The sequence below is a fragment of the Ochotona princeps genome, chromosome 8 (assembly GCF_030435755.1).
Source record: "Ochotona princeps isolate mOchPri1 chromosome 8, mOchPri1.hap1, whole genome shotgun sequence".
Lineage (NCBI taxonomy): Eukaryota > Metazoa > Chordata > Mammalia > Lagomorpha > Ochotonidae > Ochotona > Ochotona princeps.
The window spans coordinates 53,892,921-53,898,920 of NC_080839.1; positions in this window are offsets into that span (position 1 = coordinate 53,892,921).

Consider the following 6,000-nt stretch of genomic DNA (forward strand, 5'->3'; position numbering starts at 1 on the left):
ATATGTGTATTCACCTTTGTGTAGTAGCACGGTTATTTGCTAAAATAATTGTCAAACAATTTGCTGTTGGTCTTACTTGGATGTAAGAACAGAGTATGGTCTACACATCTACTATGGCTTTTGCACCTAACCATGTTCGTAGGGAATCTTTGTATTCTGTGTGCAGCAGTATTTGGTTTGCATTTAAAATGAAAATAATGGCTGTTATTTTTCTGGCATTACTAAGATAAACCGAAAAATAATAAAGAGAAATGCCTTATATAGCCCACAAGTGTATTATTTTTGCATGTAATTATTTTTAGAGGGCAATATTTTTGAGCTTACTTGTAATTCATGTAGTTCATCCTTCCCATATAAAAACATTTTGCATTTTATAATGGTCTGTGGAGGCCATTTTTTTCTGTTTTAAGTTATTGTAAAAAGATAAAAAGAGGTTCCACATTTCTTCCATGTTAAATTCTGTGATTATAGTAAGAGATCCTTGGGATGGAAAGAAGTAATTTAAGTGACCTTTTGGGTCACCTGCTTGAGGTTTCACAAGGATAAGGCATTTGTATTCCATAAAAAGCCGTAAGCTATCAGTTCCCTGATGACCTGCTGCAATGAGAAAAGAATTATGCAAATGCAAGGTCATGAAAGGTGAACTACAGGAGGTAAAAATGAATAAATCCTTAGATCTGATCCCATTAAAAATGGAGCCAGATGAGCCTGGAGAGGTCTGATGTCTGAGCCAGGCGCATGCGGCTGTTGCTCACTGCAACTGTTGTGGAGGCCTGCTTTGAGGTTCATCTAAAATGTACTGCTGCTTCCCCACTCCCCCCGGGCTTAAAGTGACAAAAATTATTGACTTACATAGATTTGTTTGATAGACCACTGTGAATTCTCTCTATATTCAAGGTAATCAATAGCTATAGGAAAACATAGTATTGATATTAGTCAAACTTGATTCTGAATTTGCTGTTTAAGTGTCACATCCTTTTAACTGTAACTGGATGGCTAGCTCACTTGTTTGAATCATGTTACATCATCACAGATGCAGGTTGCTGAAGTCCGCCACACACTTCCCAGCTCAGCTTTCCTCTTTGCAGACAGACTGCACGCGGCTGCCAGCAGCAGGAGTGGCTTTGATAAAATACACTTCCAAAGCAGCTTAGAGCCGTTGTTAACACTGTAAGACGCTTTGATGCTTACTGGAGGCAAGAAAAACTAAAGCCCATTTGGAAGCTAGTTTCTCTACCTTATAAGAACGCACCCAAAACAAGAAGAATCAACATGATGGAATAAAGCAGGCAGGTGCTCTGGAATCATCTGTTCCTGCTCTGTTGCCATTTGGAGAAGTTACTGAGTCTGAGCTGGTTTCTTGTCACTATAAGAAAATGCACAGGTCTACCTGGCTGTTGTAAGATCTAACGCATGTTATGTACAGCACGGTATCTTGAATAAGTGTTTAATAAGAGACAGCTACAGTTAAAAGGGATACATTTTTTAAAAAAAAAGACTTTCAATCTCTTAAGAGGCTGGTTCTTTATCCTGAGGTTTCTGTAATTGATTGTTTATGGTTTATTTTGTTGTTTATCATTACTTAGATTACTTCAAGTGACCTTAGGTTATATATATTTGACAAAGGCCTATCCGAAATATTCAGTCAATAAGCACTTCTTGTTGTGGGTACAGTCCCGATGTTAGAACTGTAGCAATGAACAGAAGTCCATTATCATCCCGGGGTTCACAATCTAGTGAGGAGACGTGGACACTAATAGCACAATAAAGTGTTATCGACGAGGATGTCATGAGTGCTGTGAGCAAAAGCCGAGAAAGGTGGCTGGGAACGTGGGAGGTGAGAGGGTGACGTTTCAATGGGACGGACAGAGTCTTGCCTCAGGGAGGGTGATGTATGAATAGACTTGAAGGAGGTAAGGGAGTGAGATGTGCAGGGATCAGAGAAGATCCCAAAGGAAGTGAGCATACACTGGAAAGAAGGGCTCTAAACAGGGAGAGCCCTGGGACACTTAGACATTAAAAGAAGGGGAGCCAGCAAGTAGACCAAGACAAGCATCAGCAAAAGCAGGTGCCAAGCAGGAGTTTACTGTGTGTGGGAAGTCTGTCTGAGAAATGATTTCAGGAAAATGAGTGATCAGCATGCCAAACACTACTGGACAGGGGAGTAAGATGACGGAGCCGGGACCATTGATGCGAAAACATGGAAGTCACTGGCAGTCCCGACACTGACAGGTTAAGGAACTGCTACGGGAATTTCACTAGAGAATTGCACGAAAGGAAGTGAAGCACTTCGTTCTATGACCTGGAGAAGCAGAGAACCGGGGAATAGCTAGACAATTGAGGAGGGGTTTTTGGGTTTTTTGTTTGTTGTTTTAAAGATGAGAAAAACAAGAGCATGCCTGCACAGTGAAGGATTTGCTTCAGCTGAAAAGGAAAATGTAGCAATGATGATGGGGTCCGAGAGAGCCAGCCCTCAGAGTGCACAGCTGACAGCACGCAGTCCTGTGGGGCAGGCGCCCCATCTCCAGATGCATGGCGAAGCAGGCATGACAGAGAGGAGATTATTGTGGCTTAGAATTATGAGCACGTAATACGACCATCTATAAAGTGAACGAGGTAAACAGGAATACAAGTGTCCCATGTTACAGGCAAGGAACAAGTTTAGATGATGTGTTAAAGACTATGCGCTAGGCTCGTGGAGCACAACAGACTTTTTTGATCATGGTCGAAACTCCTATCTTCATACTCTTGTAGGTCTAAAACTCAGGTCTCAATATCGATTTGTTTTTTTCCCTTAAAATATGGAAGTTGCTATCATTTCTTTTAACCTGTTCCCTTTTTGAAAAACGATCTCATATTTCCTGCCCTAACGCCACCCTGCCATGCTGAGGCTCTATTCCATATCCGTATGAGGATGCCCAGCCACCAAAGGAGAACTCTAGCTATGCCAGAGGCAAGCCTATTTTAGGATTCAGAGGAAAGGTACTGCAATACTTCAAGAAAAAGCTGAGTATGTAAATTAACCTAATTTTATGAGTTACACGATTTAATGTCAAACATGAAATCATTTCATCATTTTTCAAAATATGTTTAATTACCTGGGGCATACAGTTTTGCCAGTTTATAAAGTACATTGATCATGTGTATATTTGTTAACCAAAATGTTACTGTTTATGATAGTAAAGTTCACATGACAAACTGAATTATACTAAAATATTTACTGGAATTTCAAAGAACTATTATTCTTAAGGTAAGTATCACCAATTCTCTGTTCTGCCTTAAAATTCAGTATGCAGAATCTGAGTGCTGCGATTTACATGTAGAGGCAAAGGGTCTAAAATTTCAGTGGGACAAAGAATATTGCACATTCCTGAAGTGGCCAGTTAGCCTCACTGTTGGGATGCCTGTTAAGCACATCCCATACCAGAGTACCAGGGTTCAGTTCTAAGCTGTGGCTCCCTATCCCAGCATCCTCCAGTGCAGACCCTGGAGGCAGCAGGTTGTGGCTCTCATTCCTGGGTCCCTGCCACTAGGTGGGAGACCTGGCTTGTCTTCCTGGCTCCTGGCTCTGGCCCTGCCCCAGCCCCAGCTCTGAAGAAGCATCTGAGGACTGAGTTAGCAGGCAGAGACTCATTCTCCCTCCCTGTGTGTGTGTGTGTGTGTGTGTGTGTGTACACTTTGCAAAAAAAAAAGTTTTTTTAATGCCTTTTCCTTGATCTCATTCCCAAATATCCCACTACTACAGGGCTAAAATAGTGCCCCGGTGCCACTCTCAAGTGCTCTCCCAAAGAGGGTGACGCATAAGTAAAGCCTGAAGGAGATGGGCTGAGTCATGAGTTGCTGCTACAGAAAACAGTATCCTAAAGATCTTCCTAGCATTCTAGTTTAGTCTCAGACTAATGTAAACCTGCTCCAGAGAGAGCCTTGGCATGCTGTTCCACAAGTCCTGGCCGCCAAAGGGTCCCGGTGCACCTTCAGGGCAGCAGCGCATGCCTCGCCCAGGCTTGTGCACAGACCCCGCAAGGCTGCCACAGGGACCTGCCACAACACATGGTCCACGCAAAAACATTCATCTGGCAGAGTGCTTCTCGCTGTTTATCGACCCCCAGACACCCACGGGTCTCCTAGGTAAACTGTACTTCTCCAGGAGGCCAGAAGTCACCGATCGCCAAGCTCTCTCCCAGCCGATTTCACCCTTAATGCAGCTTTGGAATAAACATCACTAATAAATACCACGAAGGAGCCTATCTCCCTATTTACCGTACTACCTAGAAAAATTAAAGCCAAGACAACAACAAAAAGCAGCCTTTTTTAAAGTGGAGATATGTTTTCTAAGCTAGCAGTGTCTGTAACTGCCTCTAAAGATAACTGTTTTATTTCTTTTGCAATGGAATTCTTTCATCTGAAAACAAACAGGCAACGAGGTAAAGAGACACTCCTGGAAATCCTTGTCAGTCTAAAACTGTTTTCTGTAGCCCCCTACCTATCATAGTGCCATCACTAAGACTGGCAGCCGGCATTTAGGAGCACCTACTGTTTACCTGTTTAGAGACAGAAGCGAATAAAAATAGGGCTTATCTCTTGCCTGCGAGGGCACAAGACAGATACTTGAGAAGATTTTGAAAAATGACCACAAGTGCTCCACAAAAGAGGACGATGAGAATTAAAGTGGCTCTCGCAAGATTTGCAGAGAAGGAGCTGAAGAAAAAGCATGAAGCCGCAGTGAGCCTGGGCCCGGGGTGTGGCCTACTGCAGAAGAGCAAAAGCCCAGTTCAGCTGAGGTTCAGTAAGTTAGTTCACCTTGCAATTCCGTGTGAGAGACGGTAGCTGGAAGGAACTTGGAACCACACTGGAGAGAGCCTTGAGTGTAAGCTAGAGTTTAGATGCTGCTTACAGACAAGAAGAAACAGTTGAGGACTGTCAGTTAAAGCAGTACTTGGCAAGATTACTGCATTAGCCATGAAGGCGAGAATGGAAACAGTGCTTGGAGGCAGCTAGAGAGCTGCTAGAAAAATCTGGGTGATAGGGACCAAAAGAATAGCAACACTAATGATCACTGGTTTCAGACTAGTTTCATAAACAACTAAATTGAGTGGTACTGAAGATGTAGCATCAGGGTGTTTTTTCAGAGCATGCTATCAGAAGGAAACTTGGAAGGTGTGTGCTATTTGGGAGACCTTCCCAGCCACCAACCATCTTGATCATATCTAGGCTATGACTGGGAAAGCAGCTTTGGCGCTCTACACGTCTTATCTAAGAGACTGTGACTTCCCATGGCTAGTGATCTGGCTACGTGCTTCCTAGCACTGCCCCACTTCATTAGCCTGGAAATAGAGCAGACTCTGATTTTAAATGAACTCATTAATTTCAGGAAATGAAAAGTTTAGCTTAAACTTCAAACTTGGAAAGTCCAAACACCTGACTCCTTGATATGTTCTGGATACTCATTGTTTCAAACGCTAATGACCAAATTCCAAACTAGTCATCAGAGAAGGAAATGTTTAACATCCAAAAGTGCAACAGTGCACGAATAGAGAACCACGGTCTGAAGAAGTCAGTGCTAAGATTCTGAATTGACAGAAATCAAATACCCTTAGTGACCAGCTGTTTTCTAGTATGAATCTGGTGTGTAGGGCACATCATGGGTACTAACCACTGGGACACATCCATGTATCAACAACACGTCTTACTACCCTATAGACACGCAAGCCTCCCTGCAGGGGATTCCTCTGAGTTAGAGCTTTGTTGCTTTCCAGCTTAGTTCTGGAGCAGACAGACAGGTATTACAGTTTCCATCCTGGACTAACGCTTGTGGCAGCGCGACATTAAAAGCACGGTCGCTGCTGCCATCCTCCCTGTCCACACTGAAAATCATAATGGATGGTGCTGAAGCAGCACCTTCCCTGGTACAGCTGCGCGTGACGCTCAGGCTCACGAGTGAATCCTCAGAACCGAGTGTTCATACAATAGCCCCTGGCCGTCTCCAGGCTCAGCACAACC